At 45.2% G+C, this 22370-nt stretch overlaps 1 protein-coding gene across 1 annotated transcript in view; it reads left to right on the forward strand.

Annotated features, from left to right (window-relative positions):
* OGFRL1 (opioid growth factor receptor like 1) overlaps positions 1–11909 on the forward strand; it is a 33581-nt gene extending 21672 nt beyond the window's left edge. The window contains exon 8 of the transcript XR_009558855.2: positions 9999–11909. The gene's annotated coding sequence lies outside the window, so the exon portion shown is untranslated. The remainder of the gene's footprint in view (positions 1–9998) is intronic.
* Positions 11910–22370: the final 10461 nt, after the last annotated feature.

The following is a 22370-nucleotide window of genomic DNA, read 5'->3' on the forward strand; positions in this document are numbered from 1 at the left end:
TGGTCTCCTGTTGGCAACAGTGTCTACTTTGTGAGTTTCTTGGGAGAATTAGAGTGTGGGTGAAATGCCAGGGACATATTCAAGACACTTCTGTATAGTGGTTGCTAGCATTCTGGAGAAAATCTAGATGTTTGGTCGCCACAGACATTGTGCAGCATTTGTCTCAATGGAAGTCAATCTCGCCTCATCTATGTTTACAGGGTTTATAGATCAAAATAAACATCTTAAGCTTTGTTTATTATTTTAATGTAGTTCTCACTAGAAAAGCTACCAGGTATAAAATGGTTGATTTTATATTAGACACACTGATATTCACAGGCTAGAAAATTTCCCTCACTGTGAATGTAATGAATGTACAAAATAGCCCTTTATTACTTCCTGAATAATTTGTTGAACTGGTTTCCCTTCTCTGCCAAGAAAGAGCTGGAGTGTGGGACAGAGCTGAAGCCTTTTGATCAGGATCAGAAGATGATCTTAGTTTATTTTAGGACGCCATCAGCATTGATTCTTATGGGAAGCAGGAAATTTTAACTTAAAACCCTCCAAATAGACATTTACGTCATACGTTAGTAGAAGGCCACTTAACCGTTAACACTTTAAAAACGTGCGTGCGATCAATTCTATGAACTTGGTGGCCTTCTTGCCATTGTTTTCTAACAACCAGAACCAGGAGGATGAATAATCTTCTGCTAAATAAATATTCATCTTTCAGAATTCTAACCTGTAAGTATCTTCAGGTTAAATGGGGAAATTAAATTAAATTAAATTTGGGGTCACCAGAGTTCCTGGGCCGCTGTCTCGTTCAACCGTAAATCGTTTCGGAATGCGCCACACAACACTATCAATAAGATAGGAAATAAATTCTCATTGACGCCGATAGAAGCTGAATATTTTCTTTTCCCTCTGGCATTCACTTCGACCAATTCCCCCTTGTTTTGCCTGTTTCCCTGTCCAGAAATGGGAAGGGATATTATAGACTTCCGTAGTTGACAGTGTGAATCCTAATGTCCTAGAAAATGAAGAGAGGGGACACAACTGTCCTCCCTCAAATGCTGCAGATGCAAGAGCTTGAGGTGGCACCGGAGCCCGGGCTCCCAGTTCACTGTGTTTGCCCTGTAACCCTTGAGCGCCGTCGGAGAACTGGAAGGGTTCAAAAGCATCAGCTTAGGGCTTCCCTGGTGGCGCAGTGGTTGAGAGTCCGCCTGCCGATGCAGGGGATGCAGGTTCGTGCCCCGGTCCGGGAGGATCCCGCATGCTGCGGAGCGGCTGGGCCCGTGAGCCATGGCTGCTGGGCCTGCGCGTCTGGAGCCTATGCTCTGCAACGGGAGGCCACAGCGGTGAGAGGCCCGCATACCGCAAAAAAAAAAAAAAAAAAAAAAAAAGCATCAGCTTAGACAGGGGGCTGGCCCGTGCAGCGGTGTCACCCAAGACTAGAGTCCTGTCCGTGAGAGTGGCTTTCTCACCGCCCCGAGCATTTTCCACTGGCCAGTGTTCACGTCGACAGGCTCTCAAGTTGGTTCAAACATTTCCACTGGGGACGAACCCACCGGGGCTCTGCCAGTGGACTTTGTCGTCACCTCCCACGTGTGCCTTTCTGCACAAGCTCACCTCTGGGATGACACGGAGCTGGCTGGGCTGAGCCCCCGACCTTTCCAAGCTCATCGAATGGCATCACCTGATCCCCCGAAGGACCTGGAAGCCAGGGAGCTACGTGGGAACGTTCATTTGTCAACTCATCTGGTTTGGCAACAAGTTCTTGGATTCTACTTCTGGAGTTTGTCTGCAATCCACCCCCTCGTTGGCACCCCTGCTGCCTCTGTAGGCCTTTATCTAGTGTAAAGACTCCTAAATTTCCCTCTGCCTTCAGAGGGAATGCAGCCTTCCCAAGACGCCACAGTGTGTCTTGTATCTCGGGTGCCTAACCTAGGGTCCAGCACATAATAAGCACTCAACAGCCACTGAATTAAAAAAGATGTTTAGCAGTGATATCTTGAAACAAGTGTGAATATATGGACAGCTATTTCTGGATCCATTTCTGAAATTAGATGTCTTCCACAAGACAAAGAGCTTTCAAAATGAATTATTTGTATGACTGTACAAAGATTTATATTGAAACATTTCCTAAGTATTTAATGCTTCGTTTGACACACTTGGATCATACTTTCTTCCTGATTTGGGGTCACTTAGTAACAGATGTCATCAATCGCTTTTAAACTGATTTAAGTTTAAAACAGTTTAAAGTTTTTTGAACCTCGGAAGTTTCAAATCCGAGGTTAAAAAAAAGAAAGGGGAGTACACGGTCCTACTTTTCCTGCCCGGTTTGAAATCTGAACTAAGATGAAGTAATTTAAACATCACACTTGGTGGATTGACAGAGTACCTGTTTCCGTGCATGGCTGCGTTGTGCGCGTGGAAATAAACAAGCGAGAGCACGAGACAGAAGTGTTTCTGTGAGAGAAGCATCTGGAGCTTTGGCAGAATAAAGGCAATTCCTTGGCAATTCACAGCGGAGCTGACATTTTCCTTCTGGTTTCACACTTTAGACCAAATTCTGATTGACAGTAAAGGCTACACTTGAAGAAATGGCTTTTCACCTTAATGTTTCATTTTCCAGTTGTATTGCTTCTTTGATGTGAGCTTTTCTTTTTCCTACACGTTGACAACCAATGGAAACTCAGAACTCGCTTATCTTAAGGTTTCATTGAATGGAAACCCTATGGAAGTTTCATGGATGGAGTAAACGGTTGCCCAGATTCCTTTGACCTCCATGAACTTTTTTACAGGCCATCCTAGGAAAGGCTTGAGTGTGCCACATACTTAGAAAAGCACTCTAGCCGGACATGACTTTGCGAAGAGGGCGGTTGCTCATTTTGTTTGTCCTTTTTTCGCTGATGGTAATGAACTCAAATGCTAAAATTGTTTGAGGTCACAAAACCAGTCACAGTGAAATGAGATACGTAGAGAAAGTGGATCATCTGTTTCGCAATAGCTCATCGCATCTTCCTCGTGAGTCCCACCCTGCTGATTGATGGGGACCTCTTAGGCTTGTCAACGGGAACTATGTCACTCTTGTTCATATGTCTACTTTTGGGTTAAACATCCAGACTGTTCAAATTCTGGGTCGTGGCTGGAGTGACAGCCTCCTTGGAATGACCCTGTTTCTTTTGGTAAAGGGACTGGTCATTAGGATTTTACACCCCCCTCTCTTTTCTTCAGGAAGGTATCTGTGGGCATTGACGTGGTCTCGCTGCACATTTGTGGCAGCAGAGGAGAACAGGTGAGAAGATGCCCGGGGTGTCCTCTGGGCAGGCCTGTGGAGTGGCTGGGCTAGGCTGCTGCTAAGGTGGTAACTGCTGAAGTTCAAGGTCTCAGCTGGTGATTGGAACTGAGGCCAGTGGTGCCGGCGATGGAGCTGACAGCCTTCAGTGTAGAGCAGCAGGCACACCATTTAGACCCCAAGCCTCCGTGGGTCACGGACACGTCGGCTCCCCTGGGCCCTCGTGGTCACCGGGAAACCAGAAGTACTGATACATACGGGCTCAGTTTCCTGTCTGCGGTCATCTCAGCTCTGGGCTCCAGGCTGTGGTGGAAGCAGCTTCTAAGCAGCGTCTCCCGGAGGCTTCAGCCCACAGAGGTTGTCCAGGAAAGTGGGGCACCTGCCCCGATGACTCCAGCCTCCTTAGAAGTCTATGGTGTTTCTAAAGGCTCCAGTCTGAGTTGAAAAATCACCTACGTAAAACTCAAAAGAGAAAAGAATATTATCCCTGTAATAATAGACACAAAGTTGTTGTTGGTGGTGGTGTTTGGTAGAGTCTAGAGTTGGAATAGACTTTAGAAAGCATGAAGTCCAACGTTGGCATTTACTCATGAAGAAACACGTTTAAAGAGTTTCTTCGATCTTGTGACAATTTGCTCTTTGGTTTAGCTTGAATCTAGCTCCCAGCCCCTAGCTCTGTGCTCTTTCCGTGATGTGGTGTCACCTTTTCTGTATGTGTATTTTCCTAAATAGATGCAGGTTGGAAGATCTGTTAAACTAAATGCTAAAGTCTCCCTTTTTATTCACCCTTTGGTTGAATTAATTAAGTAAATATTTTAGTTTTGGAGTCATCTGTGTGATAAACGTTGGGTTCTGTGATTTGAATCCCGTCTCCACGGTGGGCCACGTGGCCTTGGGGAAGGTCACTGATACTCCATGAGCTCCAGCTTCTTTGTCTGTAAAGTGGGGACAAAAATATTCACCTTGGAGGAAACTGAAAGTTATAGAATTGCATTGTGTTTTCATGGCACAGAGCAGTTAATAAACTATAATTGTTGTTGGTATTTCTTAAATATTTGTGGTTTCTGAGTTTTTCTTTGAAAGGCCAAAATTTAAAAGAGAGAAAGATGGAGGTAAAGAAGAAAGGGAATAAAGAAAAACACAGAACCAGAGCTCTGTATAACATTTCAGATTGTTCTTTGCTTTGTCTTTAGGGTTGGGGGGGGGGGGGTCCTGATTAGATTACACCTGATCCTTCTTTATCTAATTTGATGGTTAAGAGGAAAAAATTGATATCACAGAAGAAGCATTGTGTAAGTTAATGTGTTATTATTATATTTGTAATATAATTCTTTCAGGAATCTTGAATAATCTACTTTTTAAATGAAGGAAAATCTATAAACTACCCATCAGGGGATTTGGTGAGAGGAATAAATAATATAATATCTGATGGTTCAGAAAGTTAGTTTCCTCTTTATCATCAACATTTTTGTGTGCAAAGCAAAAACATCAGTGGGTAGTTACACTTCCCAAAAGTGTTTTCAAGAGAATTTTGTGCATCTAGGTAAAACTCTGCTGGTAAACATTTCTCTTAATCTATAGCCTCCTACAAGTGCTCCGTAATTGCACAAATGCCATTGCCGATTCAAACTAAAGTACGGGAATTCTGCGAAAAGAAATATCTAGACCTAGGAAAAAAATTTCTAAGTGCCCATTACCATCATAAATTAGATAATTTTTGAGTGGTAACTCCCCATAGATCTATACATGGAGGAATCCATAAAAGAGCTGCTTTCAACTTTAAAGATCTAATTGTCTTAGTAAGTAGCTTCGTTGTTGATACCAGCGAGACTTGTTCACGTCTGCAGTCTCCCTTGAATGGGGTGGAGTGAGTGTTTATCCAGAGATACCTTTTTCTAATACAGCAGGGAATTATCTTGTAACTGGAAATGCTTCCCACTGGGAATGACCCTTCCCCCATTACCACCCCTCCTCTGCCATCAATTTGAAGAAATCGTTATTCTGGGAATTAAACTAATAAAACTAATAAATAATGGAAGATTGCTTTCTGCAGTAGACAACTTCTAAGGCAGGCTGTTTGGAGTACTGAAGGATAAATTTAACAAAACGTGCAAGATACGTACGTTGAAAACTACAAAAGATTGTTAAGAGAAATTTTAAAAGACAATATAAAGGAAAGATATTCTGGGACTAGAAAACTCATTGTTAAATGTCATTTCTCCCCAAACTGATCTATAAATACAATGGAAGCCCCAGGACTTCTTTGTAGAAACTGGCAAACTGATTCTAATGCATATATGGAAATATAAAGGACCTAGAATTGCCAAAATAATGCTTAAAAACAAAAATAAATTTGGAGGACTTCCATTTCCTGATTCTAAAGCTTTACTTCAGAGCTCAAGCATCAAGACTGTGGCCTCAGTGGAAGGATAAACAAATAGGTCAATGGAATGCAAAAAGGGGTTCAGAAACAGACCACCATTTACAGAGTCAATTGATCTTTGACAAACGTGCCAAGGTAATTTGATGAGGAAATAATAGTACTGTCAGTAGGTAGTGCTAGGACACCTGGACATTGAAATAGAAAAAAAAAAAAGTGAACATTGAATGTTACTCATACTGTGCACAAAAATAAAGTCAAAGTGGGTCAGAGACCTAGAACAAAATCTAAGCATATAAAACCTCTAGAGGAAAACATAGGAATTTTTCAAGATTTGGGGGCAGGCAAAGATGTTGTAAAGAGAACATAATCCTATCTGTAAAAATTTATAAATTGGACTTTGTTAAAATTAAAACCTTCTGCACTTCCAAAGATACCACTAAGAAACTGAATGAAAAAGCAGGCACAGATCAGAAGAAAATATCTGCAATACATATGTCTGAAAAAGGACATACCCAGACCATGTAAAGAACTCTCACAACCCAAAAATAAGACAAGTGACAATAAAAAGTGGGCAAAAGGTTTGAACAGAAACTTCACACACACACAAGGTTTGATCAGACACTTCACACACACAGACACACACAGACACACATACACACCATATATATATATGGTGAGGACAGGAAAATAAAGACATGAACACATCATTAATCATTAGTGAAATGCAAATTAGAACCACAATGAGACACTACTACAAACCTACCAGAATGTTCAAATTGAAAAAGATTGACGATATCAAGTGTTGGAAAGGATGTGGAGCAACCAGAACTCTCCTACACTGCTGTTGGGAATGTAAAATACTATAATAGTTCAGAAAACTTTTCATCAGTTTCCTATAAAATCAAACATAAATTTCCATATGACTCAAGCTTAGGTATTTCCTTAAGAGAAATGAAAACCTATGTCCACAAAGAGTCTGTACACTAATGTTCATAACAGCTTTATTCATAATAGCCCCCAAATGGAATTAACCCAAACATCCAGTTACAGATGAATGGATAAACAATTTGTGGAATATTCATACAATGTATCCAGTAATTTACAAAGAAGAAACTATATATGTAGCATCATTCATGAATGTCAAAAACATTCTGAGCAAAAGCCAGACACAAAAGAACGTGTGTGTATGATTGTATAATATTTCCATGAAGTCCTAGAACAGGCGAAACTAAATCCATAGTGTCAGGAGTCAGGTCAGCGGTTGCCTGAGGATGGGTTGGAGTCAGTTGCAGAGTTAGGAGGGAATTTGGGGGCCAGGTGGTGACAGGAGTGTTCTGTATCTTTTTTTAAAAAATCAATTATTTATTTATTTTTGGCTGCATTGAGTCTTCGTTGCGCTGTGGAGGCTTGTCATTGTGGAGGCTTCTTTTGTTGCAGAGCACGGGCTCTAGGCACGTGGGCTTCAGTAGTTGTGGCTCACAGGCTCAGTAGTTGTGGTTCGCGGGCTCTAGAGCACAGGCTCAGTAGCTGTGGAGCACGGGCTTACTTGCTCCGCGGCATGTGGGATCTTCCCAGACCATGGCTCTAACCCATGTCCCCCGCATTGGCAGGCAGATTCTTAACCACTGCGCCGCCAGGGAAGTCCAAGGAATGTTCTGTAACTTAATTATGGTGATGACTATATAGATGTATACATTGCCAAATGTATCAAACTGTACATTTTAAATAGGTGCATTTTATTATATGCAGGATATAGTTTAACAAAGTAAAATAAATAAATAAATGAAATAGACTACCTCCCCATTTAAAATCAGGAACAGTAGTGCCTAGACGGTCCCTCTAACTTGGAATAAGTGTGAAGGACTGAGGAGGACAGTAATTCTCTCTCTTCGTAAGCAGGAGGCTCCTTCACCCTTCTCAGGGTTTCAGGTTACTGCCTGTTGCAGCTTACAGAATAGTTAAACATCTTTATAAACATCAAATCGAATGGCTAAAATTCAAATGCATTTCTAGTCATTTTCAATTTCATTTTTTGTTTTCGGCTGTGCCCTGAGAGGCTTGCAGGATCTTAGTTCCCCGACCAGGGATCGAACCCACGCCCCCTGCAGTGAAAGCGCCAAGTCTTAGCCACTGGGCCACCAGGAAGCCCCCTCATTTTCAATTTCAAATGTTCTTTGTTCTGTCAAATTAAGTGTTATATTTTGTCGCTTCATCATTTTTTCATGAACGGCGTCTCCAATATAAGTGATTGGATCATGTTCAGCACAGGGAAAAGAATTCCTTGGATTTGTTCTTTATTGGTAATCTCTCCCACATCTGTCTTGTCGTCCTAGCTTTCTAACTAGTTTCTAACTAGTCTCCCTACCCGCGCTCCAGTCTACAAATCACGGTGGTGTGAGTAATCCTTCTGAAGTCTGTCCTTGATCAAATCACCCCCCTTCTCAGGACCCCTCACTTTGCTTTCTGATTAACAGCAGACTAATTTGTTTTCCCAGTCTGGGTCCTTACTATCTTTCCCGACTAACCTCTCACTGCTCCCCTGTGAGTGCCATATTCTAGCTGAGCCTGACACCCAGGCATTCCTTCGTTACATCCTTTCCTCCCTACCCCTTTGCTTATGTCCTCTTTCCACATGGGATGCTTTGCCTCCGACCTGGCCTTTCCACCTCTCACCAACCTTCCATGCCAGCTGGTAGGTCATCTCCTCCACCATCACTCACAGCTGACGTGGCTGCACCTGCCACAGCATTTTCCTTCCTGCTGCAGCCTCTCCTGTGTTTGATTATAAACTCTCAGAGGCTGGGGCTCTGTCTCTGACATCGATCCAGTAGGAAGGACACACAAATTGAATGAATATGAGGAAAGAATCATGCAGGCGCTGGTGGTTGAGAAGCAGAAGAGTGAAGACCAGACTTCTATCCCCCTATTCCTCACTCTATTACTTTTTACACCAGGGGTGTTGGGAAAATCCTCCACAGGACTTTGAATTACCTCCAGGACAAGGACGAGGAGAGTGCATTGCTCCAGACATTCAGAATTGAATCCGAGAAGGTAGTGGAACTTTCTCAGGGAGCCATCCTAGCAGAAAGATTAGCTTAGATGCCTTTTCTTCTTCTAATCTCATAAGGTGGTGGAGCAAATGGACTGTGAAGTCCCCTATGGGAATTGTGACTATTCATTAGATCTTTTTATATACACTTTTTTTTTTCTTTTTAAATGGAGCTTGGTTGGAGACTTATAGAATATTTTGCACGTGGTCTGCCTTTTTTTTTTTTTTTTTTTTTGCGGTACGCAGGCCTCTCACTGCTGTGGCCTCTCCCATTGCGGTGCACAGGCTCCGGACGCGCAGGCTCAGCGGCCATGGCTCACGGGCCCAGCCGCTCCGCGGCATGTGGAATCCTCCCGGACCGGGGCACGAACCCGCGTCCCCTGCATCGGCAGGCGGACTCTCGACCACTGCGCCACCAGGGAAGCCCGTGGTATCTTTTAAATGGGCCTCAAAGTCTTCTGTGTTTAAGGAATGGTTTCACAAAACAGAATTTTGCATGGCACCTTTTCCACCTGCAGACTCGCTGGCACACTCCCAAGGCCTCGCTGTGACACCACGATGCTGTTTGGGAAGAGCCATGTTCCGTCCTGACCAGCTTGCTCGCGCCCTTGCACGTCCCAGTAGAAACTCTGTCTGTCTTGGCTTTGGCTCTACATTCCCTAGAGCTCCCCTACCTTGCACCAAATTGTACCTCATCAACCTTCTGTCTGACAATCGATACTAGAAAGTGTATAGGCTTGGTTGTAGTAAAAATGCATTTCCTGTGTGGATAAAATGTGGTCATTTGCCTATGACGTGACACACGTGGATAGATGCTACTTTTAAATGATTAACGTTAAGGCAAATGGACGAAACAAACACCGTGTGTGATGGAGGCTGTTGGCTGTCCTGGAAACTTCTTCTCCCTTTGTTCCACTGGCAGCAAGAGTTCAGCCAGAGTGTCACCCACGGTTCAGCCAGAGTGTCATGTCTCAGACTCTTTACCACCCCGTGAGTCCAGCAGGGACGGTGCTACTCTGGGTGGGTGTGGGGCGTGGGGCGTGACCTTGTACTTGGGCGTGTGCTGCCTTTCACAAGCTGGAACTTCCACACGCCCACGACCCAGCTTCCATGACACAGCCAGGTCCACACCCCAGAACAGAGGTGGGAAACATTTTCTGTCAACGGGTGAACAGTAAATATTTCCAGCTTTGCGGCCAGTCTTTGCCTCGTGTTGTGAAAGCACCCAAAGACGACACATAAACAGATAGGCATGGCTGGATTCTAATAAAATGTTCTTTACAAAACAGGTGGCGGGCCGGATTTGGCGCACAGGCCTGCAGTCTTCTAGCTCCCGCCCTGCAATGGACACTCTATGGAAGGAAAGACGTGGCTCGATGAGGGTCCGGAGCTGCCCACAGACCAGACCCCTCACCTCGATGGCCATTTTCCCAACCAGCACGCGAGCAGACTTACTGCCCGTCCTCAGAATCACTTCACAAGGAAACTGCAGCTGGGCTTCAGCCTTCTGAGACGTCCTGCCACCGCCTCTTACTTCTCTCTCTTCTTCCTCTCTATTCATTTTACTTAAGGAAGGCAGACTAGTGTCCTCAGACACCACGTGTCCATTTGGCCTTTGGTCTCACACTTTCTTGAAACAGATGCACGGATTCCCAGGGGCTGTTCTCATGTCTCCCCAGCTGCCTGAGGAATGGGGTCACATCTGGACAGAACATGTGAAGCAGGTAAAATCTTGGGGGGGGGCCCTTTTTCGTTGCTCCTCCATCCAAAGGCCTCTGCCCTCTCCTCGACGTCTCCTCTATATTCTTGCCTTGAAGCATTGCCTTCTCCTAGCTGTGAATTAAAGCGATGGCTCATAAAACTTCTCCCCGTTTGTTTTGTTTTGCTTTTTCTGATTATAAACTATAGGGCCTTTAGAGAAAATTCGGAAAATATAAAGTTAAAAGTTAAGCACGGTACAAGTCCCACACATAATCATGGCTAACAATTCTGGCGTAGTTACTCTTCCTTTTCGGCTTGTATTTAGGCATAATTTAAGAAGACTCTTCAAAATCCAAAGGGATGAGATTCAGTTGTTAAGGCAAATGGAATTGGTGAATAACACCCAGCCTTGTCAGTTATTTCTGTCTGAGGGTCAGCGAGGGCTTGATGGAAGGGGTGATATTTCAGTTTGGTCTTAGATTTTAGAAAGCATTTTGAAGGACAGAGAATAAGGGAAAAAATCCTATGATAAAAGAAAAACATAGAAGCACTAAAGTATACATGTATATGAATAATTTAAAGGCTGACTGTGGTCTTGAGGAATATATTAAATTTTTGTGTTCCAGTTTGTTTATGCACTGGGGATAGTCATATTGCCTTTTCATCCTCCTAAAAATAGAATATCTTAAGATAATCCATTTTCAACTACTTCAAACTTTTCAAAGGAACAGCACCTAAAAATCCGCAGCATAATTGAGGTATCAGATTTTTGTCACTCTTACTATCTATTATGATTTTATTCACTATCATAATATAAAATAATCCTTCTCCGAGTCATTTCTATGAAAAATTTATAAGAAAAATGTATTGCAAGTTTTTAATAAATATTTGTTTTATTACCCAGACTTTTATTCATAAGGAAAAGCTATTAGAAAATCATACTTATTCTAGGTTAAATGAGAATAACATTAACAATTCTTCTTTGTGTTTCTGGATGTTTCTGATTGTGACTGTAGTGCCTCACGATAACTTTGAAGTTAATTCTCATTTTCAATCATAATTAATTTGGGTCTCTCAAAATCAGGCTGTATATTATTCAACTACCACTCTTCAGTGTCATGAAAACACTTTACTGCTGTGTGTTCAAAAATAAACATTTCAGTTGCAGACACTTGCAGAGAGTTCAGAGTAGGTGCTAATGTGATAGCAGTTATATTTCTTTCAGGTGTTTCTGTTTCTCACGAAAAAAAGAAAAACAAACAGCAATCTAAAAAGCAGTGGAACAAAGAGAAACCATTGATTGACAAGTAATCTTCTTAAATACGCACGTGAATACTTGGAAATGTCAGATCTTTACTCATTATGATCTTGAATTCCCCATGTTTTATGTGATGAGAATTATAGCCTATTGTTAAGAACAATTATCATATAAAAATGTACGGGATTACATTCAAATTTGATTGTATTCGAATGTTCACATGGGCTAAATAAAAATCTTCTTGTTCAGACCTACACAGGAGTTATCTCACTGTCATTCCGCAAGTTCAATTTTATAGTTTCACTAATCAAAATAGGTTTATTTGGAAAAGGAACTTCATGTGTCACAGGTGTGGGAAGTAAACTCAGGTGTACAAGAAATATCCCAGTTCTTACTACCTTTAAGTCAAATGAAAAAGACTGACTCCAACCGTATCAGACTCCAGGAACCCCATCTCAGTCAGTGTCGGCATCGCAGATGCTCCTCAGATCAAATCAGCATCCAGGGGGTCACAGGGAGCGGGGTCAGGAAAGGGACTCTAGTTGCCAGGCCATCGTGGTCCCAGCTGACATATCCTAGTTAACCTTCAAAACCGGAGCTGCCTTGAATGTTCCGGGCTCCACTCCACAGCAGTGGGGCAGGGGGGCCAGCACCCGGGGTGCCTCCTCCCTCGGTGATCAGTGACCATCCCCAGATCTCGCTGCATCTTCCTGGGTCACTGGGCAGTGGTGCGCTTCGTGTCCATCTGCACAGAAGGCTGGAGGGAGGGCGAGGGGCGCAGGGCCCGCATGCTCACCAGGCCCCGACCGGGCATGGGCTGGACAGAGGTAGGTCTGCTCAGAAGCTTCTTCCTTTCTGCCCACATCTTTGGGGGGGTTGGGGGGGAGTGGGGCTGGAAATGGGGGGTGGAGCCAAGGCTTTTCCCGCTGGAAAAAGTCTTCTGGTGCCGACTAGCTGCACTTCCTCCTCCCGACCTTGCATCCTCCTGCACTTCCGCCTCCTCCCGCCCCTCCCCTCCCACCCCTCCCCCTCCTGCTCTTCCTCCTCCTCCCACCCCTCCTCCTCCTCCCGCCTCCTCCCCCAAGTCGTCATGGAAAGTGGTTACCAGGACAGGCCACCAGCTTGGAACAGGGGACAGGGGGAAACTACGAGTGCAGCACGTTGAATCCCCACCACACAGGTAATACGGGGCAATGTCCAGGTATGATGTTTATGATCTGCAGCTCCTCCCACCTCGAGGGAGGAGGGACCGGGTTTTGGCCACACGGTGTGTCGTGGACTCCGAGGGGTGCTGTCCACGGTGAGGAGGAGGCGGAGAGAGCCCCGAAGTCGTCAAGGACGGGCGAACGGCAGGAAGAGCCCAGCGCGGAGGAGAGCAGAGGTGGGGTCCTGAGGAAGAAGGGCTTGCCAGCGGGGCTTGGGAGGGGCGGTGCTGAGTGTTCCTGCAGGACATCCTGCTGTGCATCGTGTCTCCTGATTCTCTGCCTCCTTCTCAGGAGACTAGGTGGAGGCCTTGTTGCTTTTCCAGGCTTTCGGGGTGGGATTTGTTATTTTTAGGCCATGTCACTTGTCCTGCAGGTGGCCTAGTGCAGTTGGGCAGGTGGTGATCCTGTACTATCGCCAGGGAACATGCTGTGCCTTGCAGCCACGGAGGCAAGTGTGGGTTTAAGAGTAAGGCAGAGATGAGCTAAAATCCCCTTATGAGAATGGCTACAGTTTACAAAATGGGAAGTGCCAAGTGTTGGCTTGGCTGTGGAAGAACTGGAATGCTCCTTCACAAACAGTAGGATGTAAACTGGTGTAACCACTTTGCAAAACCATTTGACAGTAGCTGCTGAAGCAGAACATATGTACACCCTGTGGCCCAGCCCTTGAACTCCTAGGTGGATGCCCAATGGAAGGGCACATATGTGCACCAAAGGACATAGACTGTTCATAACAGCCAGACTGCCCATCAAACTGCCTTTAAAAGTTGTACATAAATTGTAGTGTATTTAAGAATGGGATTCTATATAGTAATGATCAGGGCTGTTTACAACTGTACGTGGCAGTAGAGCTGATTCTCACAAACAGAAAGTTGAGTGAAATAAGTCAGATGCAAAAGACTTTTATCCTCTGTGACTCTATCCCATAGAGACAAATACAGGCAAAACCATGTCAGTGGAGCTGCAGGTTGGGATGGAGGTTACCATCGTGGAATGGCTGGTGACAGGAAGAAAGTGCACAATGTTGTCCACGTTCTGTTTCTTTATCTGGGTGCTGTTTACAGTTTGTGAAAATACAGCAAGCCGTCTAGTTATTATGTGTGCATTTTTTTCTTATGTTTCTCACACTTCAAATAAAAGGTAAAACCAGAAAAAAAATGGGTTTAAACTTTGCTGTACTTTACATACTGGCTTTTAAAATAAGACAGTAGTTCTGATAAAAATGCTGAGTGGGAGCAGAATTGAATACAGAGTCATTTTGTGCCCATCAGCCCCTGACACAAAGAACGGAAAAATTAGTGGAGGAACTTGGGAAATGGAATTATCTGTTCTTAAAGAGTCAACATCAGAGGTTGGCTGACGATTTTGTTTCTCCCACAGCAATGCAAAGATAAAGGCAAAGATGAAACGAGATCGTATTAATGATAAGCACAGTGCCTTGCATACAGTAGCTCTCAGAAAGTGGAGCCGTCTCTGTTTCTAAGGGCTGTAACTATGTGGTCCAAGCAGAGAGGCACACACTTCCCAAGACATGTCTCATTGCTGTTGCCCACCTGTACCTGAGGCCTTGGCCCTGTCAGTAGTTCCAGTGTGTCTCGGGGCCCCAGGCGTGGTATGCTGTAATGAATTTGCTTTTAAGGACTCTAGATGAGCAGCTAATGTTTGTCCACATTTATCGAGTGTTTTGTGCCAGTCATTGGTCACAGCAGAGTAGATTGGAAGGAGGGGAAGCTGGTACCAATTACTAGGAGCTAGTGGCCTGCGAGGAGGCCTAGGGTGTTTATCAGTGCAAATCTTAGATACATTTTGCTTTAGTTGGATGACCCTGTCGATGGGGTCTTTGTTTTTGTTTGCTTGTTTTGGTTCCCAACGTTAGGTAGTATTGTATTTCACAGAGGAGAAAAAGTCACAGAAAGGTTAAGTAATTTGCTCAGTGTTACACAGCTAATAAGGGGCCTAGGATCTGAACCAAGAGAGTCTGACTCCAGGATTTAAGATGTTAGCAACATCTTACTTGTTGTAAGACGGTTACTTGTTCATGTGTATGTCAACAAGTCCAAACAGAGCCGAATGGCCCAGCCACAATTCAGAGGCAGAAGTGTCCAGATGTTAGACATTAATCCAGACAGCAAAGGATGTCTAGCTCAAGGAGTCTGGGAAATCTCTGGAGAACGTTTTGCTGGAAGGTTTTGTAAAAAAATTAATAGACAGAAACCTAAATTAGAGTGCGGAGGCCAGCAGGGGGCGCTCTCGCACCCTTTGATGATGGCAGAGCCCAACAGGAGGGAGAAAAGAGTCCCCTTCTTTCCTGACAAGGACTCAGCCAATGAAAAGCCGTAGATGTTTTGTTTACTGCAGCCCTCCCACCTTCCTTTCCCCTCTGTGAAAGCCTTCTCCTTCCCTTACCGCGTGGGGACTTCCACGTGGCTCTCCACGGTTGCAGACCCCGAATTGCAATTCTCTGCTGATCCTGAGTAAACCCATGTTCGCTGGAAAAATACTTGGCAGTTTATTTGTTTCGGGTCAACAGTTTCAAATATAACTGAAGTCTATTTCAAAGTCTAAGATAGTTTCTTAGAAACAAAAGAGGCTCCGTGCTAATCAACTGGGTACATATTAATAGCAAAACGTCACTTAAGCAATTCTGTCTTATTTGAACAGTTTAAAATCAATATAATATACTTAAGTTGCCATACTATATCTTTTTGCATTGTTTAGTAATTTAAAGTATTATTTTCCCTGTCAGCCAACATTTAAAATACATTTCTTTCCTATTAGAGGAATTTCATGAGCCTGTTAAGTACATGTGGAAATAATCAAGTCCCATTATGAGCCCAACACCAATTTTCAAAGCAGCTTACCCACTTAGTACCAGCAGCTGTGCGCTTTTTTTCCCCTCCTTTTTAAATTTATTTTTGGCTGCATTGGGTCTTCGTTGCTGCACGTCGGCTTTCTCTAGTTGTGTCGGGTGGGGGCTACTCTTCGTTGCAGTGCTCAGGCTTCTCATTGCGGTGGCTTCTCTTATGGAGCACGGGCTCTAGGCACATGGGCTTCAGTACTTGTGGCACGTAGGCTCAGTAGTTGTGGCACCCGGGCTCTAGAGCGCAGGCTCAGTAGTTGTGGCGCACGGGCTCAGTTGCTCTGTGGCATGTGGGATCTTCCTGGACCAGGGCTCGAACCCGTGTCCCCTGCATTGGCAGGCGGATTCTTAACCACTGCGCCACCAGGGAACCCTAGCTGTGCACTTTTTAACTCACAGCTGAACTTTTGAAATCCCTTTGTTTTCATTTTGAGTCCACTTCTTCGATGTAAGTTAATTGCTTTGGCAGGATCTGGACCATGCTGGGGTTTGCACCACTGGGACCAGCACTCAGTCCACCAGGCAGCCGGCGGTGGGTGGCGTGGACGGTGTCTGGGAGCAAAGCTCAGTGTTTCCTGGCAGACAACCAGCTTTCTCTCTTTACTTATGGGTCTCCCATGGACTTTTTCAGATCTCTCATGCTCAGGCTGGGGAGTTATTTCAGTTACTTAGAGAATGACTGCAGATCTCACACTAGCCTCATTCTCTGGTGGAGCCCTAGCTGAGTGAACCTGGATCCTTGACCATGAGTACTGAGGTTGGACCTCATGGCAACCTCCAGCTTACTTTCTTTCTCCAATCCTGACCTGGAGTCCAGGGCAAGGGACCCTGATTGCTGGCAAAGGCGACACTCATAAAGGGATACCAGAAGCCTGTCCAGGGCACCCACAGTGAGCCCACGGGGGCCTGAGTAATAACCCCGAGAAGGTCTGGACTCACCTGGCCTAGCATCACCTAATGCCCTTAGTTGGGTGTTACCCAAAGAATTGACAGCAACAATTTCAATGTGGGACATCACATACAGACCACCTTCTGGAAAAGGGCTCAGTCACTTCTTGGCTTGTTTTTAGAGCAGCTGACTTAACTCATCTCGCACAGGGGAGGCTTGCCTGCGAGGGCGCTGGCCTCCAGCCCGCCTTGCTGACTCAGGTGACTTCCTTCTTCCTTCTGAGTTTAAAGAACGCTGTCCTCATTTACAAAGCCCTGTACCTGCATCGTCAGCATAAGGCTCTTCCCACTGTCCACGGCTCTCAGGCTGGAGGCCAGCTCCTTGTCTGCTGACATCTGGTGTCTGTGACCTTCCCCTCTGGACACCCACCCTGATGCTGTCCACCACAGCCAGCTGACCTGCTGTGTGCTCTGTGCACTCTGCCTAGACTCTGGGCACACAACTTTGTCTTGCTTACAGTATGGTATTTTAGAAACTAGGTCCCATTTTGAAATCCAAAGATTCCATAAAAGAACAATAGAGAAAGAAATTTTCCAAAGACTTAGTATTAGGACAGATGAATTTTTTTTTAAAGGAATAACATTTCCTGGTTAACGAAAAAGTAGCTTCTTTTTTTTTTTTTTTTTGCCATTCTAAAAGCAATTCACGATCTCTGTAGAAACCTCGGGAGATGCTGGGGGAAAATGGTACTACACTCAGCACAGCACATGGTCACTCACTCACTCACTCATTCGTTCCCCACTGGGAGGAGAGCAGAAAACAAGTTAGGCAACGTCTCTGCTCTCCTGGGTCTTGTATTCTAATGCAGTAAAGAGGGAACAAACTAACAGAGGGCTGTCAACAGTAAGTCAGTTGACGAAATTATACACCGTTAAGGTATAAAGAGTGATGGTGTGGGCTCTGCTAAGGAAAGAGGTGAAGTGTGAGAAGGCAGCACTCAGAGACCTGAATGATAAGAAGGCGTGAGCCATGCAAGGACCCCGGGCCAGAGCATTCCAGGCAAGGGAAGAGCAGGCAGGAGGAGCCTGAGGTAGGAATGGACCTGAGGTCTTCGAAGGGCAGAAGGAGGCCAGTGTGTTAGAGTCTAGACGTGAGCTGGGGGCGAGGAGGAGATGGGAAAGGCAGACCAAGGTCATGAGCGCCCGTGGACCGTGGCGATTAGAGGCCTCCGGGGCGTTTGAGCAGGGGGTGACGTGGCGCATCGTGCTGTAGAAGGTCACTTGATGTGGTGTATAATGGGGCGTCTGGGGGCGTGGTTGATAATGGGGCGTCTGGGGGCGTGGTGGATAATGGGGCCTCTGGGGGCGTGGTGTATAATGGGCCTCTGGGGGCGTGGTGTATAATGGGGCGTCAAGGGGCGTGGTGCATAATGGGGCGTCTGGTGGGTGGGTGTAAAATGGGGCGTCTCGGGGCGTGGTGGATAATAGGGTGTCTGGGGGCGTGGTGTATAATGGGGCGTCTGGGGGCGTGGTGCATAATGGGGCGTCTGGGGGTGTGGTATATAATCGGGAGAGGGTTGATGGGGGATTGGGTTTTAGCAGTAGAGGTGGAGGAGAGAGGGATGCAGGATACTCTGTGGAGGGCGAGCCCACAGGAATTGTGATGGGTCACATGTGGGAGGTGAGGGATGGAAGGCGCGAACAGAGTGAAACCAAGGATGAGCAGCGAGGTGAGTAATAGCAAGATTCCAGAGATGAGAAAAACCCCCTTTGTTCCCTACAGTGGCCCTTTGTGGTGGGTTCTATTATCCCACCTAATCCCAGTTTACCCCATCCTAGATCTCAATGGATCTCTATATCTAACCCCTGTCTATCCTATAATATTCCTATAGCGATTACAACACAGAGAGGAAAATTAAACCTGAGGGCTGGAAGGTAACTTGGCCCAGGACCTGTAATTAGAAAGCCGTGAGCGGGGTCTGAGCCTGTTCTGCCTGGTTCTAGGGTCCGTACCTGTCTCCACTCTAAGGTTACTTTTCACTTACCAACCACCAACTGCCATTGTCAACATTTTTATTTACTTCCTTTCAGCCTTAAGATGCATTTCTGCCTTGTAAAACAGGCCTGTGACATATAATCTGATGATCTTTCCCATCAACCATTTTCAGAGCATTATTAAACACTCTTCATAACATCTTCCATGCAAACCATCATCTTTCAAATGTTTCTTTTCAAGAGAATAAGACTTTCGAGCCACAGTGTTTGGGGGAGAAACAGGTAAACGGCCTAAGAAAGTTTCCTTGAGGGCAGGAGTAGCGGGGGAGAACAAATAAATGTTTTGTTTCCCTGATTAAATGCGTGTTTCTCTAAGATTTTCACTCAAATACATATACAGACATTTGAAAAATCTGTGATTTAACATAAAGCATCTTGTACATTATGTATTAGCAAACTATTTTAAGATTTACAGTGTTGTGTTAGTTTCAGGTGTACAGCAAAGTGAATCAGTTATACGTATGCATATATCCACTCTTTTTTTTTTAAGATTCTTTTCCCACCTAGGCCATTGCAGAGTATTGAGTAGGGTTCCCTGTGCTGTACAGCAGGTTCTTGTTGGTTGTCTATTTTGTATATGGTAGTGTGTATATGGCATGTAGGATCTTAGTTCCCCTACCAGGGGTTGAGCCCACACCCCCTGTAGTGGAAGCTTGGAGTCCTGACCACTGGACCTCCAGGGAAGTCCCCAGCCTAGCCTACCTTAAACATGCTCAGAATACTTACATTAACTTACAGCTGGGCAAAATCATCTTAACATAAAGCCTATTTTATTTTTTATTTTTTTAAATAAATTTATTATTTTTTTTTTGGCTGCATTGGGTCTTGCTGTGCGAGGGCTTTCTCTAGTTGCGGCGAGCGAGCGGGGGCTACTCTGTTGCAGTGTGCGGGCTTCTCATTGCGTTGGCGTCTCCTTGTTGCGGAGCACGGGCTCTAGGTGCGCGGGCTGCAGTAGTTGTGGCATGCGGCTGCAGCAGTTGTGGCACGCAGACTCAGTAGTTGTGGCTCGTGGGCTCTAGAGAGCAGGCTCAGTAGTTGTGGCACACAGGCTTTGTTGCTCCGCGGCACGTGGGATCTTCCCAGACCAGGGCTCGAACCCGTGTCCCCTGCATTGGCAGGTGGATTCTTAACCACTGCACCACCAGGGAAGTCCCTAAAGCCTATTTTATAATAAAGTGTTAACTACCTCATGTAAAAAAAAAAAAGGAATTATTTACTTTAATTCTTCAAAATTACCTTCAAACTTCAAAACAAATCTTTAGGTGTGAGCTCTGAGCCATAGAGTACTTCACCTATTTCTTAGTATCTAGTTTGAACTTATAACATGTACTCTGCCTCATTGTCTGATTCTGGATCCCATTGTCTCAAGTAATGGAGACCCCATCAAGCTAGTTCAATTAATAATGAATAGTAGCTGTCTTAGACCGAGTTATCTACAGATTGAAGCAAGCAGGAATTTTAAAACCTGAAGTTGATTTGGGAGGTGCAACCCCAGGGGCGCCAGAGTGGGGAAGAAGGGAGCTCTGCGGAGAATGACAAAGGGTGGGATGTGAAACACTGCACCGTGGCTCCTGCTTCGTGGGAGCCCGACAGACACAGCAGGTCTTCTAGGGACGCCCCCCGCCCTCCACCTGCAGACAGGTCCAACGGAGAAGCTGCACCTCTGAGGGTCCAGGATGCAGGAAGGAGGGCTTTGTGTGTGCCTGGCTCACACATCCTTTGCCACTGATCGGAGTCTGTCCCCTGGGGTGCTGACTGTCTCTTTTGCAGGCTGTCAGGAGGCATCTTCAGCAACTGCTCAGGTGCAGCTGCCTGGGGTGGCGAGCTGGCAGGGTGGGCCCTGCCTTCCCAGCAAAGCAGGCTGTGTGGTAGAGAGAGTCTAAGAGGTTCATGAGATCTGTGACTGATGCATCGGAATAACATTGGGCTGAGCACCGTTCCTGGACTATCTAACTGAGAGCTCATCAAACCCTCTGACGTAGCTAATTTGCACCTGAATTTATGGTTGGGGAAATTTAAAGAGTGAGAGGTGGAACGAAGGCAGACCCTATAACTCACACCTTAACCACTGTTCTTCCCTTTTGAAAGCTCTGGAAGAGCACAGAGGGGCTTATTAAAACGAGGACATTCCAGGGAAGTAGTCAGTGGACTCTCCTGGGACAAAGGGTTGGGAGTTGGGCCCCCACTGGGAGCCAGGCCAACTCAAAGGTGTCAGAGTCATGGACCTTTGTGGCATATCTGCTCCTTTCTGTGATTCTGTGATAAGTCCTTGTACTTACCCCGTGAGTCAGCTTCCTCTGCCCTTCCTTGTCTCTGACCAGGGCATAATCACAGCCTTCCTTCGCTTCTGTGCCTCCTCTGAGCCCTTTTCTAACTCATGGCATCCTCTCAGACTCGACCCTCGCAGACACTATACTGTGTCCTGGTTTTCCATTTCTACGTGTCTTGGGGAAGCATTGGCCTGACATGGTTGTTAGAGTGTGTTGGTTGTAAACAACAGATTATTAAGTTCTATTTAAAATGAATTCATTAGAAACTATGGGTAGATCACAACAGCCCTGTTTGGAACTTATGGGACCTACGCGTCTCCAGAGACCCTCCAGAGGGTCTCAGAAGCAGAAGCCAAAGGACACTCCATGTATGTGCCAGCCCTGGAATGTTCTTTTTCTTTTCCGCCTGTGCATAACATAGCCTGAAATTCAAAGTTCTTGAAAAGAGGAACTGATTGGCCAGGTGTAAGTGCTGTACCAGCCCTTAGCTGTGCCAGGAAGTTTTACCAGGAAGTTAGTTGAAGGAGCTTCCAGTGATGCCTGGCTTCAGTTTCCCTGCAGGATTGCACGTGAGAAGGGAGATAATTACGCAGGAGGATATTAGAATGCTATAAGGAAGCTGGGTAGACAAAATACGACAGATGTTTCCCGCGCCCCGTTCACGTTTTCCCTCGCCACAGCACACCACTCCTCGTTTGTGGGCTGGTCTCTAATGGGCTATTCTGTAAAGCGGTGGCCAGCCTTAATATTGAATTATTGAAGATTGAGTTATTGAATTATTTCTGTCACCACTTCCTTCCGTCTGCACGTCCTAGACCTGATCGTGGAAAATGACTCTGTGAGAGCCATTTATGTCGGACAGCACTTCGGCACTGCATTTCTTTATTGACAAACACCTCTGCAGCATTGGTCTTTGATTCACTACTGCAGTGGGGTACTGTGAGAGACAGAGAGACACAGGATGCGATGTAATTATTGCTTCCTGGGTGCTGAGAATTGGATCTGAGAAACATAATACACAATAAATATATAACGTGGTGATAATAGAATGTAATATCAAACAGTGCCTAATCTAAGGTAACAATATACGTGTATGGCGGCAGCAGGGTTGAGGGCTTAACTTGTGCTAATGTAACAGGAGCTAGGTGTAATGTGTAATTAAGTCTTGAAAGAATATATTTCACACTACTCTCTATAAAATAGATAACCAGCAAGGGCCTACTGTGCAGCACCGGGAACGCTACTCAATATCTTGCAATAACCTATAATGGAAAAGAATCTGAAAAAGAATATATATTGAATGTATACGTGTAACTGAATCACTTTGCTGTACACTTGAAACGACCACAACGTGGCAAATTAACTATAATTCAATAAAAAAAAACCAATCTTGAAAGAATACATTTGACCTGGGAAAGAGATGA

This window comes from Globicephala melas, chromosome 14, assembly GCF_963455315.2.
Source record: "Globicephala melas chromosome 14, mGloMel1.2, whole genome shotgun sequence".
Taxonomy (NCBI): Eukaryota; Metazoa; Chordata; class Mammalia; order Artiodactyla; family Delphinidae; genus Globicephala; species Globicephala melas.